The sequence below is a fragment of the Mirounga leonina genome, unplaced genomic scaffold, assembly GCF_011800145.1.
Source record: "Mirounga leonina isolate KUSES-001 unplaced genomic scaffold, KU_Mleo_1.0 Mir_128, whole genome shotgun sequence".
Classification (NCBI taxonomy): Eukaryota; Metazoa; Chordata; class Mammalia; order Carnivora; family Phocidae; genus Mirounga; species Mirounga leonina.
Genome location: NW_023270320.1, coordinates 17,291,156 through 17,312,576, shown reverse-complemented (window position 1 = coordinate 17,312,576; position 21,421 = coordinate 17,291,156). Strand labels below are relative to the sequence as shown.

The 21,421-nt window shown below is 35.1% G+C and overlaps 1 protein-coding gene and 1 pseudogene across 2 annotated transcripts in view; one reads left to right on the top strand and one right to left on the bottom strand.

The window, feature by feature from the left end:
- The window catches only part of SGCZ (sarcoglycan zeta), a 427,058-nt gene that overhangs the window by 242,963 nt on the left and 162,674 nt on the right, over positions 1 to 21,421 (top strand). The window lies entirely within an intron of this gene.
- LOC118010022 lies at positions 7,724 to 8,633 on the bottom strand (annotated as a pseudogene).

The following is a 21,421-nucleotide window of genomic DNA, read 5'->3' as shown; positions in this document are numbered from 1 at the left end:
TTTTTTTGTACTTTACCAGTATGATTTTTCATGAAAGATTGAATTATATACTTATACATTTGTTTTAAAAGTAACATTTTAAATTAAACTTAAGATAAATATTTTCACTTAAAATCAGATAAGATTCCTAGATTTTTGCTATTTTATGTTTATGACATTGAAGATATGGAAACGCTGCTTATCAAATTGTTTTAGAAGTCTTGGTTTGGGGACACTGAATCTTTCCTTCAATTTTTAAATAAGCAATATAAATATTAGGAATGTTGGATATTGTGATCATATCAACAAATGTAATTTATGTGGCATTACTCTGATTTACAAGGCATCGATCATGCCAATCATTACCCATCTCTTTGAATTTATGCAGTTATGTTTTTCTTAGGATAGTAATATTAGTAGATTAGTTGTTGACATTGATTATCCTATGAAGATTTATAGGTTAGCATTATATTGTATTAAAATAAACACCAGCAAACATATGTGTCAATCTATTTGATCTAGGATCTTTACATAATAAAGCACCCTGAGCTAAGATAGATTACTTTAATTCTTTGTATGTTCTGCTCGTCTCAAAGTTGATTTAATGAATATTATAGATTTTGATGTAATTATCAGAGTCTATATTTCCTAATTGTTATTAATTGATAATTTCACTGAGGCTAAAAATCTCTAAACTTGGTTCTCTTTAATTTTCTATATCAAGCCATGTCTTACTGCTATAATATAACCAAATTGTATTTATAATTAATGTGAAAATAGGTGTGCTATTTCCAGACTTATAATTGAATGGCTATAATTTCCTTTCTTACTGAAGTATAATTGAGATACATTATATTAGTTTCAGGTTTACAACATAATAATTTGACATTTGTATACATTGTGAAATGATATCTACATTAAGTCTATTTACCATCTGTTCACCATATAAAGTCACAATTTTTGTTCATTTGATGAGGACTTCTAAGATTTACTTTGTTAACACTTTCAAATTTGCAATACAATATTATTAATAAGAGTCCCAGTAATACATACCCCCAGGATTTATTTATTTTATAACTGGAAGTTTGTCCCTCCTGATCTCCTTCCCCCATTTTGCCCAACCCCCCAAACCTCCTGCCCTCTGGAAACCACAATTCTGTTCTCTGTATCTATGAGTTTTTGTTTTGTTTTGTTTTGTTTATTCATTTGTTTTATTTTTTGTAGATTCCAGATATAAGTGAAATTATTAGTAGTAGGAAGGAAATGATAAAAATCAAGGTGAAAATAAATGAAATATAGACTAAAAAGACAGTAGAAGAGATCAATGAAACTAGGAGTTGCTTCTTTGAAAAGATTAATGAAAATAACAAACTTATAACTAACCTCACTAAGAATAAAAGAGAAGAAGCTCATATAAATAAAATTAGAAATTAAAGAGAAGTTACAACTGATAACAAAAAAATACAAAAGGCCATAATGGACTACTATAAACAAATATATGCCAAAAAATTGGACAAACTAGAAGTGGATAAATTCCTAGAAATATATGATCTTCGAAGACTGAATGAATCATGAGAAATAAAAAATCTGAATAGACTAATTACTAGTAAGAAGATTAAGTCAGTAATCAAAAACTAACAAACAAAAGTACAGGATCAATTGGCTTCAATGGTGAATTCTACCACACATTCAAAGAAGATTGAATACCTGTCATCCTCAAACTCTTCCCAAATTTGAAGAGGAGGGAACACTTCCAAAGTCATTTTAATGGGCCAACATTACCCTGATACTGAAACTAGACAAGGACAACACACATACACAAAACTGCAGGCCAGTATCACTGATGGACTAGATGCAAAACTCTCAACAAAATATCAGCAAACCAAATTTAACAATACATTAAAAACACCATACACCATGATCAAGTAGGATTTATTTAAGGAATGCAGAGATGGTTCAACATACACACACTAGCAAAATAAAAATTAAAAAACATGATCATCTCAATAGATGCAGAAAAAGGCATTTGACAAAATTTAACATCCATTTATAATAAAAACTCTCAACAAAGTGGGTTTAGATGGACCATACTTCAACATAATAAAGACCATATATGACAAGTCCACAGCTAACATCATACTCAATAGCAAAAACCTGAAGGCTTTTCCTTTTTGGGAACAAGACAGGGATACCCATTCTCACCACTTTTATTCACCATAGTATTGAAAGTCCCAGCCAGAGCAGTTAGGCAGGGAAAAGAAATAAAAGACATTCACATTGGTAAGAAGTAAAACTGTCACTACTTGCAGATGACATGTTTTTCTATATAGAAAATCTTAGACTCCACCAAAAAATTGCTAGAACTAATAAATGAATTCAGTAAAGTTGTAGGGTACAAAATCAATATGCAAAAATCTGTTGCATTTTTATATAGCAACAAGGAATTTTCAGAGAAATTTAAAAAATCCCCTTTGCAATTAAATCCAAAAGAATAAAATACCTAGGAGTAAATTTAACCAAGGAGATGAAAGACCTGTACACTGAAAAATATAAGACATTGATGAAAGAAATTGAAGAAGACACAAATAAATAGAAAAATATTTCATGTTCATAGATTGGAAGAATTAATATTGTTAAAATTCCATATTACCCAAAGCAATATACAGATTCAGCGTAATTCCTATCAAAATTTCAATGACAATTTTCACACAAATAGAATTTACAATTTTCATTTTGGCCACATTTTTAGGAAGTAAAATAAATCCCAAAAAAGGATACTGCTTTACTACTGCAAAAGGATGTAGAGCCATATACTTATGAGATATAAGCATTTTAGATTTTTTCTGATATAAAAATAACCTCATATTTTCATTTAGGAAAATGATATTGTGATATCATTTATAGGTGACTTTATGATTTTATTAATCTTTTTTTCACAAACATGAAGCCAAATTAAAAATATAGCAAACAAAACAAACAAAAACTATAGCAGACTATATGTATCATGATTTTCATTATAGTGTTTCAGAGAAATAGTAAGAATAAATTAGGAAAAGAATAAATGATAGTTTGGATAGAAATTAGGTTTTTGATGTCTTATAAATGTCTTTATTTATTTTAGAAAAAAATCCATTACAGCTTGGTTAACTAAGGGAATAATTTCCCTCTCACCTATGTAGATACACTGCAACTCCATTTATTTTTCTAGTAATAAAAAATAAAAGTCTCTGGCAATATTGTAATTCCAAAAAAAGAAAAAAAGATTGAGTCAATAATGAAATGAACATAAAGCAATTCTGATTTTTTATTTTTAGAATGCAAAATATACTGATTGATATTTTGCTACTTAGTGTAATTGGTTATCCATTATTTCCACTGACAATCCAGAAGACTCTGATATTTCAGTATGTCACTGTTGATGTGTTATGCTTCATTGGAAGTGTTTTAGAATCATTCAGTTGTAACAAAAATACACATTTGGAGTACATAATTTTAGGTTGTCACTTCTATGAATCAAATGACTCATTGTTCATTGAAGCAATGTTTGGTTTTCTGTACAAGGGTTTAAATAAGAGGACTTATAACCTATGAACATCCAGCTAGTGTGTGTGGGGGGGGGGGGAGGCAATATTGGTTTTTAAATAAATCCAAGTCCTTTACATTCAGAATTTCTAATCTTAATATTTTTATAGGATAAATGAAAAGTTATATTTTATTTTTAAAGTAACTCTATCTTTTGTATTAATATATTTGTCTCATATGTTCTAGCTAGGATTAGTTTCCATTATGTAATGTTTCTTGTTATGATTTTGCTTTTCAGATAATTTGAGAATACATTGCAGTAAATTATTCCTTGTAGAGACTGGTTCCAAAATATGTTTAGAGATTTTAAATAGGTTTGTTTTACTTTGTTTTTAAGATCTTTTTATTTCCCAAATTATCTCAGACAAAAGTGCCCATCAGATATCTCAGGCGGTTAATGACCTTTGATGAGGGTGTTCAAAGATGATAGAAAAAAGGTAGACAAGCTACCCTCTGCCTAAGAGGGTAGCTTGAGCACGTGGTCAGGGAAAGAAATATAAACATGGCTGAAACTGGAAAAACTGGGGGATCATGTTAATTGTCTCTCTGAACTTGAATCACAAATTGAGATTTTACTGACTGAAAAATAGCCATTAAATGCTTTTTGAGCACTTAAGTGACTTAGGGTTTAGTTGAGAATAGGATTTGGGTAGTTATATACAGAATGAATTTGATGCAGGGGGATATTAGGGGAAAGTATTCGTTACAAAAATAGCATTAGTTTGGGACAGGTGAAGCTTGAGTTTCCAGAGAGACATTTTGATAGAAATATTCAGCAGGCTTTTGGCAAATAGAAGCTCAGTCAAACATAAAACTGGAAGGACAGATGAGGAAGCCAGCACATGGTGAAATGGTCAAGCTCATTAAGTGAGTGGCAATTGAATGAAGTTGGAGAGAGACAGAAATACCTGATATAGGTCAGAACTTTCAGAATGATGTTTTTGTCGGAGGAGAAAGATGTCCTTATGGAACAGTGGTTAAAGAAGTAGGAAAATTAAAGTGTGAAACAAATAAACAAAATATAAAAATTTTCAAAGTACATAGTAGAGGCTTCTCTGAAAAAAAAAAGGACCAGGCAGGTAAAATATACCTGGTTTGATAAGTAGAAATGATAACTACCTATTATAAGGATAATCTGGATCTGTAAAATCATATATTCAATCAATTCAGGAAAAAAATCCCAATATCTAACTCATGTTTTCACAGAAGTTTTTAAATTTCATGTTAGAAGATAAGTTATTTTTTTTTCATTTTGGAGAAATTATATAAAATGCTTTCTAAGTTTTAAGAGCTGGATTTAACTTACAAAGTTAAAAAATAGTTATTAAGATAGTGTAATAGATTCCTTTGCACATTTTGGTCCAATTACAGTGATGTGTATGCCTTTAAGTTTTAATCTTAGAGAAAGAGAAGATATTTTAGAGCTGTAACTTCACTTTCTGTACTCCCTTGATGCTGTGTGTGTGTGTGTGTGTGTGTGTATACATGTGTTTGAAAAATCACCCTTTGTAAATCAGTGACTTCTTTTAATTAGCACTAATGAAATTGACATATATTTCTAAACAATTGGGGCAAAATATCAATGAGCTCTAACTGAAAGGCAGCCTTTGGAAAGAGGATTTTGAAAACATTCAAACAGCTACATAATTATAATTTTCATCTGAAAATACTTGGTTAGTGCTTTGAGTTTAAAAATCTGGGGGTTTTTTTGTTTTTTTTTTTATTTATTTTTTTATTCTTATGTTAATCCCCATACATTACATCATTAATTTTAGATGAAGTGTTCCATGATTCATTGTTTGTGCACAACACCCAGTGCTCCATGCAGAATGTGCCCTCCTCAATACCCACCACCAGGCTAACCCATCCTCCCACCCCCCTCCCCTCTAGAACCCTGTTTGTTTTTCAGAGTCCATCATCTCTCATGGTTCGTCTACCCCTCCGATTTCCCCCGCTTCATTCTTCCCCTCCCGCTACCTTCTTCTTCTTCTTTTTTTTTTCTTAACATATATTGCATTATTTTTTTCAGAGGTACAGATCTGAGATTCAACAGTCTTGCACAATTCACAGCACTTACCAGAGCACATACCCTCCCCAGTGTCTATCACCCAGTCACCCCATCCCTCCCACCCCACCCCCCACTCCAGCAACCCTCAGTTTGTTTCCTGCAATTAAGAATTGCTCATATCAGTGAGATCATATGATACATGTCTTTCTCTGTTTGACTTATAAAAATCTGTTTTTAAAGGAGGAGATGAATAACAAAATGAAGTTATAACTTAAAAATTATGTGTGAAGGATAACATGGTAATTAAATAATTACTAAAATCAGTTTCAAAAGTTTTCCAACAACTTTTAAATTATTCAACTCAAAGTACATTTACTTTTCTAACATTCAGTCAAATGGATTTGGGGTTAGAGTATTACAATGAAGGGATAGAGGCATCCAAAAAAATAACTTATGTCAAATAAAATTATTCTCATTTTAGAGGAACTAAAGTTGAAACACTAAGAAATAATCTTTTTCTCTCTAGATTCCATACTGAACCCATTTAAAAAATCTAAATTTTATTCTTTTGGTAAAAGGCCTCTATGAAATTTGTTGTAGTATGTTCTATAAGATATCAAAATAAAAATAGGACAAAGATGAATCTGAGTGTAAACAGACAGTTAACTCAAGAAAAGGAGTTATTACACTTTTCAAAAGTTGTCTTTGTGAGATTTGAATCCTTATTCAGGTAGAAATTGTAATACAAATTTCCACAATTCTGTCCTTTCTTCTCTTAGAAAGCAGGAGTCAGCTCCGTGCAGAGGGGAAGAAGCTCTAAAGAAAGCCATGTGTAGACTCTTTCAGTTTAAATATGTACATTGAAGGATTTTATACCTAGATCTCAACAAGGTAGTTTGAAAGGGGTAAAACTAGATAAGCTATATACAATGTCTGAGCATATAGTAAATGATCAATACATGGATGATGATGATGATGCTGGATTGTGGAGTGCCATGGTCAAGAAAGAATTCTTGAGATGTTATAGAGTGTAAAGTGGTGCTTTTATTATAGCACAGGGACAGGACCCGCAGGCAGAGAGAGCTGCACTGTGATTATAAAGAGTGACTGATTATATAGGGTTTTCTATCCTGTGGAGGTGAAAGTAACATTGAGGCTCCAGGAAATTGACTCTATAGATTCCTGGAAGTCTGGCTATTATTAATACTGTGTTTTTCTTGTAAATCATTAAGACAGTTACAAACTGTAGTGGAGTTTCTTATCCTGCATGACTGTAATCTTTTTCAGTTGACCATTTGTTTCTCCCTGCCTTTGTTCTTAGGCGGTCACAGTACTGGAGGAATGTCAGACATACTCCCCCTTAAGGGGAGGGCGTTCGTGGGGTATCAGCTCTTGTTTTGCCTTCAGGTGCCTTTTGTCCTCTCATCAGTGGTGATGATGATAATGATTTCCTTGAATATCCTAAATTGATTCACTCATTCACTCATCGACAGTGGGGCAGAGAACCTGCTGGCTGTTATCTTTCCTGGTCTGGCACTGGCCACTTCTTCACGTACCTCCACTCCTGAATTTTGTCTTTCAGGTCCACATTGTTCTGGCTACCCTTAGGATGTATGTGGTGAGGGGCGCCTGGGTGGCTGTCAGTTAAGTGTCTGACTTGATTTCAGCTCGGGTCATGATCTCAGGGTCATGGGATCGAGCCCCACATCAGGCTCTGAGCTCAGCACAGAGTCTGCTTGTCCCTCTCCCTCTGCTCCTTGCCCCCCCCCACTCATTCTCTCTGTCTCTCTCTCTCTTTCTCTCTCTCTCAAATAAATAAAATCTTAAAAAGATTTATGTGATGAAACTATTGCCATTTGTGGCAGATCACGCTTCTTTGGGGTCCAGCACCCCACTTCTCACTCTGCTCTGTAGTTAGAATTCTAGTAGCCACAAAGGATCTCTCGCTTTTTTCTAACTTACTCTTTTCCTTTTGAGGCAATTTGTCTCTGCAACAGTACTGGAGAAGTAAATATTTCAGTGACTAATACATATTGGACATTCTTTTAGTGGAGTCCTTCCTTCTTAGAAAAAAAAAATTTTTTTTTTTTAGAAGTAAGCCATTATTTCCTTGTTTTACAACTGAAGTTAGCTTTGCGAGTTGCTTTTTGGTGATTAGTCAACGAGACCAAATCCCATGTCCTCATCCAACCCCTCTGACTCTTCCTTTGCTTCGCACTTGGCTGGGACTGCAGCAGCAGCAGGAGGGACAGTGGTGGCAGCCACCACAGATGCATATGGATCAGCCAAGAAGGCCTCAACCTCCTCAGCAAGTGGGAGGGCGTCATCAGTCTCCAGTGACACAGCCAGACCCACTTGACACTGCTGATAGAAGGGGTTACTGGTGTAGCAGTCGGGTAACCAGTCTGCAGACATAACACTAACACTGGGGACACCGTCCAGGAAGCTAGAATGCAGTTTCCTCTGTGATATAAAGCAGTTTGGGGTTGTAGATGCCGCCATTGTCAAACACCTGCTGGATGGAGAAGCGGGGGAATAATCAGCACACTCAGCAGCATGGCTTCGCTGGTCCCACTTTGTCTCCTGTCTTTATCAGCTGCACGTCATTCAGGATTTCAGTGGTGCCCCTGCAGATTTTCATTGTGATGCCTGCCGCCTGAAAGAAGGGGGTCTTCTAAGGCCCCACACAGTGCTCTGGGCAGGCACAGGGACTTCACGTGGGGCCATGGCACCAGAATGGGTGGCAGCTGATACCTAGTGGCCAGCAGCATGTCCCTGATCTCAGTGAGGTCCTCCTGGGTGAACACAAAACCCACATTCCCCTGAAGATGAGGCAACCATTTCTTCAGGGCTAGGGCATTTTCCAGTGCCCTTGGATGGCCTTGTGCTTCATGGAGTTCTTGCCCACCACAGCCTTCCTGCAGAGGAACCTGTGGCTCTGCTGCACCTGCTTGGAACCCACATTGTCTGTTCCCACAATAAAGCATTTTGGATAATCATCCAGAAGCTGGATGATCTTAAGGAAGTAGTTGGACTTCTAGGTCACCCTGTCTTCCCTGGGCATCATGGTGGTGTGTCAGGGATTGCCAAGCAGGGTTTAAAGACGATGTCACTCTTACAAGGACTCCTGGTGAGAGAAGGTAGAATTTTCTTAGTAGTATGCACTGTCTCACCTCTACCTTGAGAAGATGTTTGTAATTTCTCAAGTTTTTCTCTTTAGGTGTTGCAGTTCAGCCATATTCCCCAGATAATTCCTACACTGTACTTATATTATCCATCACCATTATCACTGCCATCCAGCAATTATTAACTGTGAGGCAGCCCAGTGCTAAAGACTTTGCATACATTTGTCATGTTATTTAATCTTCATAACAATCTTACAGTACCATGAAAAACTCCTTTATTTAGGTAACAAACTTAAAAAATTAGATAGTTTTAGTAATATGGCCAAGGTCATACAGTAAGTAGCAGACCTGGGAATATGGATTGTACTATATTAACCTAATAACCCAAGCTTGTACCACTCCTTCCCCATTCCCTCCCTGCCTTCCTTCTTTCTTGTATTTGGCTGTAGAACAATATTTTAATTAAAATATAATACATGTGGGGTGCGTGGGTGGCTCAGTCGATTGAGTCCAATTCTTGATTTCAGTTCAGGTCATGATCTCAGGGTCCTGAGATGGAGCCCCCTGTCAGGCTCTGTGCCCGGTGTGGGGCCTGCTTAATATTCTCTCCCTCCCTCTCCCTCTGCTCTCGCTCTAAAAAAACAAATATAGATATAATACATGTATAGTGAAATGCATAATTCTGAAATGTAGTTCAAATATATATACTCTTGTGACCCATACCACTGTCAAGATAGAAACATTTCTGTTTCTCCAGAGAGTTCCCCAATGCCCATTTCCAGTCAAATCTCACCCTGTCACCCAGAGCAATCGCTGTTCTACCTTTATAGAGGTATATAAAGCCATGAATCAGTTTTTCCTATTCTTGATCTTTATATAAATGGAATCACAATATGTATTGTTTTGTCTTTCATCTCTCAACCTAATAGCTTTAAGACTTATCCACATTGCTTCATCATTCAGCAGTTCATTCCCTTTGATTGCCGAGTAGTATTTCATTGGAAGAATATATCAAACTTTGTTTATGAATAAAAATACTATGAACATTCCCAGGGATAGACTAACAAATCACACAAGTTAGATAGCTTTGCTTTTACAACTCTCTTTCCAGGCTCTTCTTCCTCTATCTATTATGGGTCAAGAAACTGAGATTTCCTCAGTCCTCTTTGTTTTCTTTTTTTTTTTTCCCTCTTTTTTTTTTATTTTTTATTCTTATGTTAATCCCCATACATTACATCATTAGTTTTAGATGAAGTGTTCCATGATTCATTGTTTGTGCATAACACCCAGTGCTCCATGCAGAATGTGCCCTCCTCAATACCCACCACGAGGCTAACCCATCCTCCCACCCCCCTTCCCTCTAGAACCCTGTTTGTTTTTCAGAGTCCATCATCTCTCATGGTTCGTCCACCCCTCCGATTTCCCCCACCTCATTCTTCCCCTCCCGCTACCTTCTACTTCTTCTTCTTCTTTTTTTTTTTTTCTTAACATATATTGCATTATTTGTTTCAGAGGTACAGATCTGAGATTCAACAGTCCTGCACAATTCACAGCACTTACCAGAGCACACACCCTCCCCAGTGTCCATCACCCAGTCACCCCATCCCTCCCACCCCACCCCCCACTCCAACAACCCTCAGTTTGATTCCTGCGATTAAGAATTCCTCATATCAGTGAGATCATATGATACATGTCTTTCTCTTTTTGACTTATTTCACTCAACATAATACCCTCCAGTTCCATCCACGTCGTTGCAAATGGCAAGATCTCATTCCTTTTGATGGCTGCATAATATTCCGTTGTATATATATACCACTTCTTCTTTATCCATTCATCTGTCGATGGACATCTTGGCTCTTTCCACAGTTTGGCTATTGTGGACATTGCTGCTATAAACATCAGGGTACACGTACCCCTTCGGATCCCTACTTTTGTATCTTTGGGGTAAATACCCAGTAGTGCAATTGCTGGATCATATGGTAGCTCTATTTTCAACTTTTTGAGGAACCTCCATACAGTTTTCCAGAGTGTCTGCACCAGCTTGCATTCCCACCAACAGTGTAGGAGGGTTCCCCTTTGTCCACATCCCCGCCAACATCTGTCATTTCCTGACTTGTTAATTTTAGCCATTCTGACTGGTGTGAGGTGGTATCTCATTGAGGTTTTGATTTGGATTTCCCTGATGCTGAGCGATATTGAGCACTTTTTCATGTGTCTGTTGGCCATTTGGATGTCTTCTTTGGAAAAATGTCTGTTCATGTCTTCTGCCCATTTCTTGATTGGATTCTTTGTTCTTTGGATGTTGAGTTTGATGAGTTCTTTATAGATTTTGGATACTAGCCCTTTATCTGATATGTCATTTGCAAATATCTTCTCCCATTCTGTCGGTTGTCTTTTGGTTTTGTTGACTGTTTCCTTTGCTTTGCAAAAGCTTTTTATCTTGGTGAAGTCCCAATAGTTCATTTTTGCCCTTGCTTCCCTTGCCTTTGGCGATGTTTCTAGGAAGAAGTTGCTTCGGCTGAGGTCAAAGAGGTTGCTGCCTGTGTTCTCCTTTAGGATTTGGATGGACTCCTGTCTCACATTGAGGTCTTTCAACCATTTGGAGTCTATTTTTGTGTGTGGTGTAAGGAAATGGTCCAGTTTCATTCTTCTGCATGTGGCTATCCAATTTTCCCAACACCATTTGTTGAAGAGACTGTCTTTTTTCCATTGGACATTCTTTCCTGCTTTGTCAAAGATGAGTTGACCATAGAGTTGAGGGTCCATTTCTGGGCTCTCTATTCTATTCCATTGATCTATGTGTCTGTTTTTGTGCCAGTACCATGCCGTCTTGATGATGACAGCTTTGTAATAGAGCTTGAAGTCTGGAATTGTGATGCCGCCAGCTTTGCTTTTCTTTTTCAATATTCCTCTGGCTATGCGGGGTCTTTTCTGGTTCCATACAAATTTTAGGATTATTTGTTCCATTTCTTTGAAAAAAGTGGATGGTATTTTGATGGGGATTGCATTGAATGTGTAGATTGCTCTAGGTAGCATTGACATCTCCACAATATTTGTTCTTCCAATCCATGAGCATGGAACGTTTTTCCATTTCTTTGTGTCTTCCTCAATTTCTTTCATGAGTATTTTATAGTTTTCTGAGTATAGATCCTTTGTCTCTTTGGTTAGCTTTATTCCTAGGTATCTTATGGTTTTGGGTGCAATTGTAAATGGGATGGACTCCTTAATTTCTCTTTCTTCTGTCTTGTTGTTGGTGTATAGGAAAGCCACTGACTTCTGTGCATTGATTTTATATCCTGCCACTTGACTGAATTTCTGTATGAGTTCTAGCAGTTTTGGGGTGGAGTCTTTTGGGTTTTCCACATAAAGTATCATATCATCTGCAAAGAGTGAGAGTTTGACTTCTTCTTTGCCGATTTGGATGCCTTTGATTTCTTTTTGTTGTCTGATTGCTGTGGCTAGGACTTCCAATACTATGTTGAATAGCAGTGGTGATAGTGGACATCCCTGCCGCGTTCCTGACCTTAGGGGGAAAGCTCTCAGTTTTTCCCCATTGAGAATAATATTTGCTGTAGGTTTTTCATAGATGGCTTTTATGATATTGAGGTATGTCCCCTCTATCCCTATACTCTGAAGAGTTTTGATCAAGAAAGGATGCTGTACTTTGTCAAAAGCTTTTTCTGCATCTATTGAGAGGATCATATGATTCTTGTTCTTTCTTTTGTTAATGTATTGTATCACATTGATTGATTGCGGATGTTGAACCAACCTTGCAGCCCAGGGATAAATCCCACTTGGTCATGGTGAATAATCCTTTTAATATACTGTTGGATCCTATTGGCTAGTATTTTGGTGAGAATTTTTGCATCCATGTTCATCAGGGATATTGGTCTGTAATTCTCCTTTTTGATGGGGTCTTTGTCTGGTTTTGGGATCAAGGTAATGCTGGCCTCATAAAATGAGTTTGGAAGTTTTCCTTCCGTTTCTATTTTTTGGAACAGTTTCAGAAGAATAGGTATTAATTCTTCTTGAAAGGTTTGGTAGAATTCCCCTGGGAAGCCATCTGGCCCTGAGCTTTTGTTTTTTGGGAGATTTTTGATGACTGCTTCAATTTCCTTAGTGGTTATAGGTCTGTTCAGGTTTTCTATTTCATCCTGGTTCAGTTTTGGTAGTTGATACATCTCTAGGAATGCATCCATCTCTTCCAGGTTATCTAATTTGCTGGCATAGAGTTGCTCATAATATGTTCTTATAATTGTTTGTATTTCTTTGGTGTTGGTTGTGATGTCTCCTCTTTCATTCATGATTTTGTTGATTTGGGTCATTTCTCTTCTCTTTTTGATCAGTCTGGCCAGGGGTTTATCAATCTTGTTAATTCTTTCAAAGAACCAGCTCCTAGTTTCGTTGATCTGTTCTACTGTTCTTTTAGTTTCTATTTCATTGATTTCTGCTCTGATCTTTATGATTTCTCTTCTCCTGCTGGGTTTAGGCTTTATTTGCTGTTCTTTCTCCAGCTCCTTTAGGTGTAGGGTTAGGTTGTGTACTTGAGACCTTTCTTTTTCTTGAGAAAGGCTTGTATTGCTATATACTTTCCTCTTAGGACTGCCTTTGCTGCATCCCAAAGATTTTGCACAGTTGTGTTTTCATTTTCATTGGTTTCCATGTATTTTTTTAATTCTTCTTTAATTTCCTGGTTGACCCATTCATTCTTCAGTAGAATGCTCTTTAGCCTCCATGTATTTGAGTTCTTTCCAACTTTCCTCTTGTGATTAAGTTCTAGTTTCAAAGCATTGTGGTCTGAAAATAGGCAGGGAATGATCCCAATCTTTTGGTACCGGTTGAGACCTGATTTATGACCTAGGATGTGATCTATTCTGGAGAATGTTCCATGGGCACTAGAGAAGAATGTGTATTCCGTTGCTTTGGGGTGGAATGTTCTGAATATGTCTGTGAAGTCCATTTGGTCCAGTGTGTCATTTAAAGTCTTTATTTCCTTGTTGATCTTTTGCTTAGACGATCTGTCCATTTCAGTGAGGGGGGTGTTAAAGTCCCCCACTATTATTGTATTGTTGTCGATGTGTTTCTTTGTTTTTGTTATTAATTGCCTTATATAATTGGCTGCTCCCATGTTAGGGGCATAGATATTTACAATTGTTAGATCTTCTTGTTGGATAGATCCTTTAAGTATGATATAGTTTCCTTCCTCATCTCTTATTACAGTCTTTGGTTTAAAATCTACTTTGTCTGATATAAGGATTGCCACCCCAGCTTTCTTTTGGTGTTCATTAGCATGGTAAATGGTTTTCCACCCCCCCACTTTCAATCTGGGGGTGTCTTTGGTTCTAAAATGAGTCTCTTGCAGACAGCATATCGATGGATCTTGTTTTTTAATCCAGTCTGTTAGCCTGTGTCTTTTCATTGGGGCGTTTAGCCCATTTACATTCAGGGTAACTATTGAAAGATAGGAATTTAGTGCCATTGTATTGCCTGTAAGGTGACTGTTACCATATATTGTCTGTGTTCCTTTCTTCCTCTTTGTTTTCTTGAAGAGAACTCTCTTACTTAGAACTTGACATGTTGTCCATCAAACCTGCTCTTCAAGTTATATTTTGTTTTGTTTTGTTTGTTTTTTTCCAGAGAGGTCAAATACCCACCCTACACAAACCTTACCCTAATCAGGGTTAGAGCCTCAGAAGAAGAGTAAAGAGACATTCAAGAAAAGCTACTATGTAGTGTCTCATATATGAACATCTTGGCTTTACACTTAACTCAGACCTTACCTTGTGTGACAGGAGTAGAAGATGTGGTTCAGGCTTCCCAATGAGCAGAGGGAATCACAGCACAGGAAGAGGGACAGAGAAGGTGTTTAAGGTGTTTTCACCAATGATTTTAGTTTGAATACCAGTGAGTTTTTATTAGACTGAATGTGGTAAAATATTGGAAAGAACATTTAGAACATACATTAAAATGAAATATTTTAAGTGATTTCTGTTGTTCTTAAACTTGGGAAAAATTTCCACATCATACTGTAAGCTTTAAGCTGATATAGCAGGGTCTTGAGATGTGGACCTCTTAAACCAAATCCAAGGTGATTATAAAATTGATGGGGGATGCCTAACTAGGATTTGTTTGTTGTGGTGTTCTGATACCAGTGTGAGCCAGTAATGAGGCAGTGCAGCATTTTAATTAATGATCAGGCTTAATTAAGTGTTCAATATCTATTTCCAATCCTCTCAAGGGGTGGAGTTACATAGAAAGTAGGAAAATGCTTAATTATAATTCTCTTAGAAAAATTTCTACATCTCAGATCAATAAATTCCCTATAACTTCAACATACTTTCAGAGATTTATGAACTTCACTAGTTCATTGACCTTAGTCAATTTGCATTACCTAGTTTGAATATTTTATATAGATTGGGGAATTATTGAAACACATTATATTTATAAAATTGAGCCATTCTTTACTACTTAGAAATAATTGGTGTACTTATATCCAAACTGACACTTTTCTTTTGGGGTTAAAAGTGCAAATTACTGATGAAGTTTCTATGTAATGTGAAATGTTAATGTGAAATCATTGGTTGTCCATAGGTAGACATGAGATATTTAATTCTGACACTAAGCATTTCATTATTTTCAAAGATTTGTCTTTGTGAAAACTGAAATATCTGTTTTATAGAATCCTATTTTATTTTTCTACACAGATGAAAAGACAAAAAATAAAAAAATTGGCACTTATGTGTGACAGGTGTAGAATCTGCTTTAAAATTTGAATGTATTCATTTTACATATATCGTATTCATTGTCTACAGGGGTTTTCCTTCATTTGTATTAGGTATGTGTAGCTAAGTTATGTTTGTTCCATATTCTTTTGATTTTCTTAAAATGAAAAAAGGTCCTTCTTTAAACTCTATTCAAGCTTAAAAGGATATTTTTGTCTGCACTTTTGAGATTACTTCTGAAAATTTCAATAAGTCAATATATCTTTGGTAAACCATTATGTTTACTTTTCTTCAGGGGTATGAAGGTGACCATTCTTTTATATCCTAAAGCCTAAGGAATCATGAAAAGACTTTCAAAGTTGTATTATACATTAATACACCCTAATAAATGTGTGTTTTGTGTACTAATACTGGAATAGCAATAATAATATCCTAATAATGACACAATATTTATTGAGAAATGCTGTGTATAACATATGTTACATGTGTTTTTAGCTATTCATGTAATTTACAAAGTGAGGCTCAAAACTATTAAGTAACTTGTCTAAAGTCACATACCAAGTAAATGATAGAGTTAGAATTTGACCAGGGAAAGATCTAGTAGTTTTCAGTGACATACTCTAAATTACCATGCCACATTGCTATAGAAACAACATTAACATAAAATAATTTAGGAGCTAGCACACTATAAAGCAGTCTTCTCTTTCATCAACAACAGCATGTCTTCTTACTCGCTATCTTGTTTCTTGTCTTCAGGATATGCTGAATTTCTTGTTGAACCCTAGTTTAGTATGGCCTCTTGAATCAATATGTTTGCATGTGTTACTTCTTCTTCCCTTTCTTAAATTTCACCTCATTCATCATTATTTGTTATAGTAATAATTAGCTTAGGAGGTATATCCTTCAACAGACCTTCCTTAGCTGCTTTCTTCATTTATACTTGGGTGGGTGTCATCATGCCTATCCCATGTAAGTTTCTGCAAAACTCCCTGGCACTTGTGTATATATATTTGTTCATTTTCCATTTCCTGAGTAGGAATATTAAAGAAAAATACATAATCTTTTCCATTTATTTTTTATACTTGATAAAGTTTTATAAAATTAATATATTAGTTAATGATGTTCCATAAAATAAAACATGGAATTTAGAAATGTATCATTAAGTCTTGAGCCCTGAAGCTTAAAAATCCTCTTCTACCTATTGAATTGCCCAGAAAAATAATACATTCTCTCTTAAGATAATGGACAGAGTATTGGAAAAGCTTTTCTTCTGCCTAAGTGTGTTATTAAAGCAGTTGGGTCCTGTACACAGAAAATGAGGGCCTAGATTACACAGTAAAGTTCCTATTCTTGGTATGTGGGGAAAGCCCAAAAATGAGGAAAGCCTCATTTTTTTCTTATGCAAATATCTTTGATAAATACGTCTCATGTAGGAGAGTTTTCTTTGAATCTTATATATAGAGAGAATTGAAAAGTCTTTCACAGAAGGAGTCATTATGTAACTCCACAAAAATGGACATATTGAAAAGTTTAAATATATATTAGTGGCATGTTGAATATAGAAAACTGCTATCCTGAAAGCAGGATAAAAGCTGGTTTTTGTTCGTTTATTTTTTTCATATCCTACAATTTAAGAGATTATTTTTAAAGATTTATTTATTTATTTTTGAGAGAAGTAGAGAGAGTGCACTTGTGCGTACCGAGCAGGGGAGGGGCAAGGCAGAGGGAGAGAGAATCTCAAGCAGAGTCCTCACTGAGTGCAGAGCCTGACATGGGGCTTGATTCTACAACCCTGAGATCATGACCTGAGCTGAGACCAAAAGTCTGACACTTAGGGTGCCTGGGTTAGGTGTCCAACTCTTCGTCATGGTATCGAGCGCCATGTCTGACTCTGAGCTCAGTGTGGAGTCTGCTTCAGATTCTCTCTCCCTCTCCTTCCCACTCACTCTCTCTCTTTCTCAGATAAATAACATCTTTAAGAAAAGAAAAAAAATCTGACACTCAACCGACTAAACCACCCAGGTGCCCAAGAGATATTTTAATCTAATTTATTAGTAAACCAACTAATGCTTAGAAGAGTTAAAACTATCTTGAAAAAGAAAAAAAAAAGTTGGATGATTCACATTTATGATTTCAAAACTTACTATCAAGCTACATAACCAAGAGTATGATACTGACATAAAAATAGACATATGGAGCAATGGAACAGAATTGAAAGTCCATAAGTAAACCCATGAATCTATGATTAATTAATTTTTGACCTGAGTGCCAAGACCATTCAATGGGAAAAGAATAGCCTTTTGACAAAAAGGTTCTGGGATAACTAGATATCCACATGCGAACAAATGAAGTTGAACCCTTACCTATACCATATACAAAAATAATTTATAGAGTCAAAAGCCTAGATATAAGAGCTAAATCTATAAAATTCTTAGAAGAAAATATAGAGGTAAATCTTAATGACCTTGGATTTGGTCATGGTTTCTTAGATATGACATCAAAAGCATAAGTAAGAACAGCAACAAAAATAGATAAATGAGACTTCAAAATTTCAAAAGTTTGTGCATCATGCTCACTTTGACAGCACATATACTAAAAAGTTTGTGCATCTAAGGACACTACCAAGAAAGTAAAAACAAAACAAAACAAAAAACAAGTTTGCATAATGGGACAAATATTTCCAAATCATATATCTGATAGGGCTTTAGTCTTTATTATCCAGAATATATAAAGAATCCCTACAATTTAACAACAGAAATTCAACAACCAAATTAAAAAATTGAGCAAAGAATCTGAAAGATTTATTTATTTATTTGAGAGAGAGAGAGTGTGTAGCGGGAAGGGGCAGAAGGCAAGGGAGAGAAAATCTAAGCAGACTCTATGCTGAGCATGGAGCCTGACATGAGGCTTCATCTCATGACCTGAGATCATGACCTGAACCAATACCAAGAGTCAGACACCTAAGTGACTTCACCACCCAAGCACCCCAAAATTTGAGCAATTAATTTGAATGCACATTTCTCTGTATATCAAAGAATATATACAAATTAATAACAAGCATATGAAAAGATGCTCAACAAACACTCACACACACATACGCAGTCAGATACCATTTCACATGCCCTAGAATGGTTATAATCAAAGAGACAAATGTTGGCGGAAATGTGGAGAAATCAGCACATTGCTGATAGGAATGTAACATGGTACAATCACTGTCGAAAACAGTGTGGCAGTTCCTCAAAGGTTAAAAAGAATTAGAATATGGTCCAGTAATTCCGTTTCTAGTATATACCTAAAGTATTGGAAACAGGTATTCAAGCAAAAACTTGTACATGAATGATAATACTAGTACCACTGACAATTACCAAAGTTGGAAACAACCCAATGTCCATTACAGGATGAATAGGTAAAATATGGTAAATCCATACAATGGGATGTTACTCAGTTAAAAAACGGAATGAAATAGCTATGCGTGCCGCAACATGGATAAACCTTGAAAACATGCTAAATGAAGGAAGCTAAACTACAAAATGTCATATATTGTATGATTCCATTTGTGTAGCATATCCCAAATAGGCAAAGACTGAAAGTAGGTTAGAGGTAACCAGGGGCTAGGGAATGAAGAAATGGGGAGTGACTGATTAAAGGATACAGGAACATTTCGGAGGGGTTGGTTGGGGAGGATTAATGAAAAAGTTCTAGAACTATATAGTGGTGCTGGTTCCACAGCATTGTTAATATAGTAAAAGGCACTTAGATGTTCATTTAAAGTGTTTAAAATGGTAAATTTTATGTTATATGTATTTTTCCACAATAAAAAAGCAACTAATACAGAGCTACTTTAATTTGAGATTATAATAAAATTTAATAATACACTCCAGAAATAAGAAAGCAGTCCACACTCACATAATGAGAGGAAAAGGGTTTTAACACATATATGCATGGAGAGATCCTGCAACTTCATTTTGACAACCTCATTCATCAGTCAAAAGTAAACAGATATACAGAAATCCACAATACTTATTTCAAAAAGTTGCTCTGATTTCTAAGGGGCATATGAATTTTCTTCTCACAAATAGCAGAAAACAAACAAAAAAAGAAACCATATTTTTCATCATTGCTCACCAAAGAGAGAATAAATCCCTTTATCCCTTTAAAAAGCTCACCAAATTCTCAGGCTATAAAACCATATTCTAATCACTACAAATGAGAGGTCTGCAAAAATAAAGCTCTAGGGCTACTTGGAAATCACCTCAGAAACCAAGAGAAGACCTGTTTGAATTTAAATAGCCTGACAGGTACACTTCTCAGTCTATGTAGCTTAATGGGCTCTGACAACGGAGTGTAATTGGGAATATTGGTAGAGCCTGCAAAAACTTTTCAAAATATTGAAAATTGAAAAGCATGACTATCATGAATATATAAAAATAAACATATCAAAGATATATTATCCCATTAGTACTATGACCATTTAAATGTTGATGCTGTTTCAGACTATTTTGTAAAACAAGGATTTTTATAGTATGCAAAGAAAGATATATTGAAATAGATTTGCTGAGTTAGAGACCAAACTCATTAATATCTTACATAGCAATAAAACTGTAACCTTTTGGGCTATTTTATTCTACTGGGCAAAGATCTTTAATTTAATATGTCTCTCCAAAGAACCTAAGCCCTTAATTACTGGTAAATAGTAAAGTCAAATCGAGGTACATTCCCCTAGATAATTAAGTAATGCTGGGTTAAGCCTATCACATAATACTCTAATATGACATTGAGAGGATCTGGTGCTTACATTTTTGCCTTATCACCAAGTTTAAATATTTTTTAACATGATATGAATATATACACATTGAAAAAAATTAAATGATATTCAAGAAATGAGGACAATTAGCAAACAGGGAAAACAATTTGCAACAATTAAAAATTCTTATATACTTTCTAAAAAGCTTGTATGATTTTTGTCTAAAAAAGTTTATATACTTCTTATGTAACAATACTTTTACGCTTATAAGAATGCATAAATATTCTATTAGTGAAATTAAAAAATTGACAAGGAAATCACAAATTATTAATGCACAAAAACATAGCTAACACACACAAGGAAAAAACTAAACTCACTAGTAATCAAGAAATGCATGTTAACTATAATGACATAAATTTGTTAACTTTTCAAATGAAATTTTTAATGATAGTTTTGTCATTATGATTCAGATACAAAATTCTAATAGGAATATAAATGGCTTCAGTCTTTCTAGGAGTAAATTTATGTATGTTTTAATAGCTTTTTAAAAATTGTCAAAGACAGCTATGCAACAGATTTAATTTTGGAAATATATCCTAAGAATACAATGAATGAATAATTATAATATTCTAAAAGCAAATTTTGAAAATAACATACAATAAGGTAAATATACAAAGCTATTGTTTCCTTGCTTATTTTCTGTTTAGATGACTTGTCCATTGATGTAAGTGGGATGTTAAAGTCCCTTACTATTATTGCATCATTATCAATGAGTTCCTTTATGTTTGTTTTTAATTGTTTTATATATTTGGGACTCCCATGTTGGGTGCATAAATATTTATAATTGGTTAGATCTTCTTGTTGAATTATCCCCTTTATTATGATATCATGCCCTTCTTCATCTCTTGTTACAATCTTTGTTTTAAAGTCTAGTTTGTCTCATAGAAATATTGCTAATCCATCTTTCTTTTAAGATTCATTTGTGTGATCAATGTTTTTCCACTACCACCCTCCCCACTTTCAATCTGCAGTTGTCTTTCAGTCTAAAATGAGTCTTTTGTAGGCAGATCTAGATGGGTCTTGTTCTTTTTTTTTTTTTTTTTTAATCCATTCTGATACCCTATGTCTTTTGATTGGGGTCTTTTGGATGTTTAGTCCACTTACATTCAAAGTAATTATTGATAGATATGTCCTTACTGCCATTTTATACTCCTTTTATCATTATTTCTGGAGATGTTCTCTGATCCTTTTTTTGTCTTTG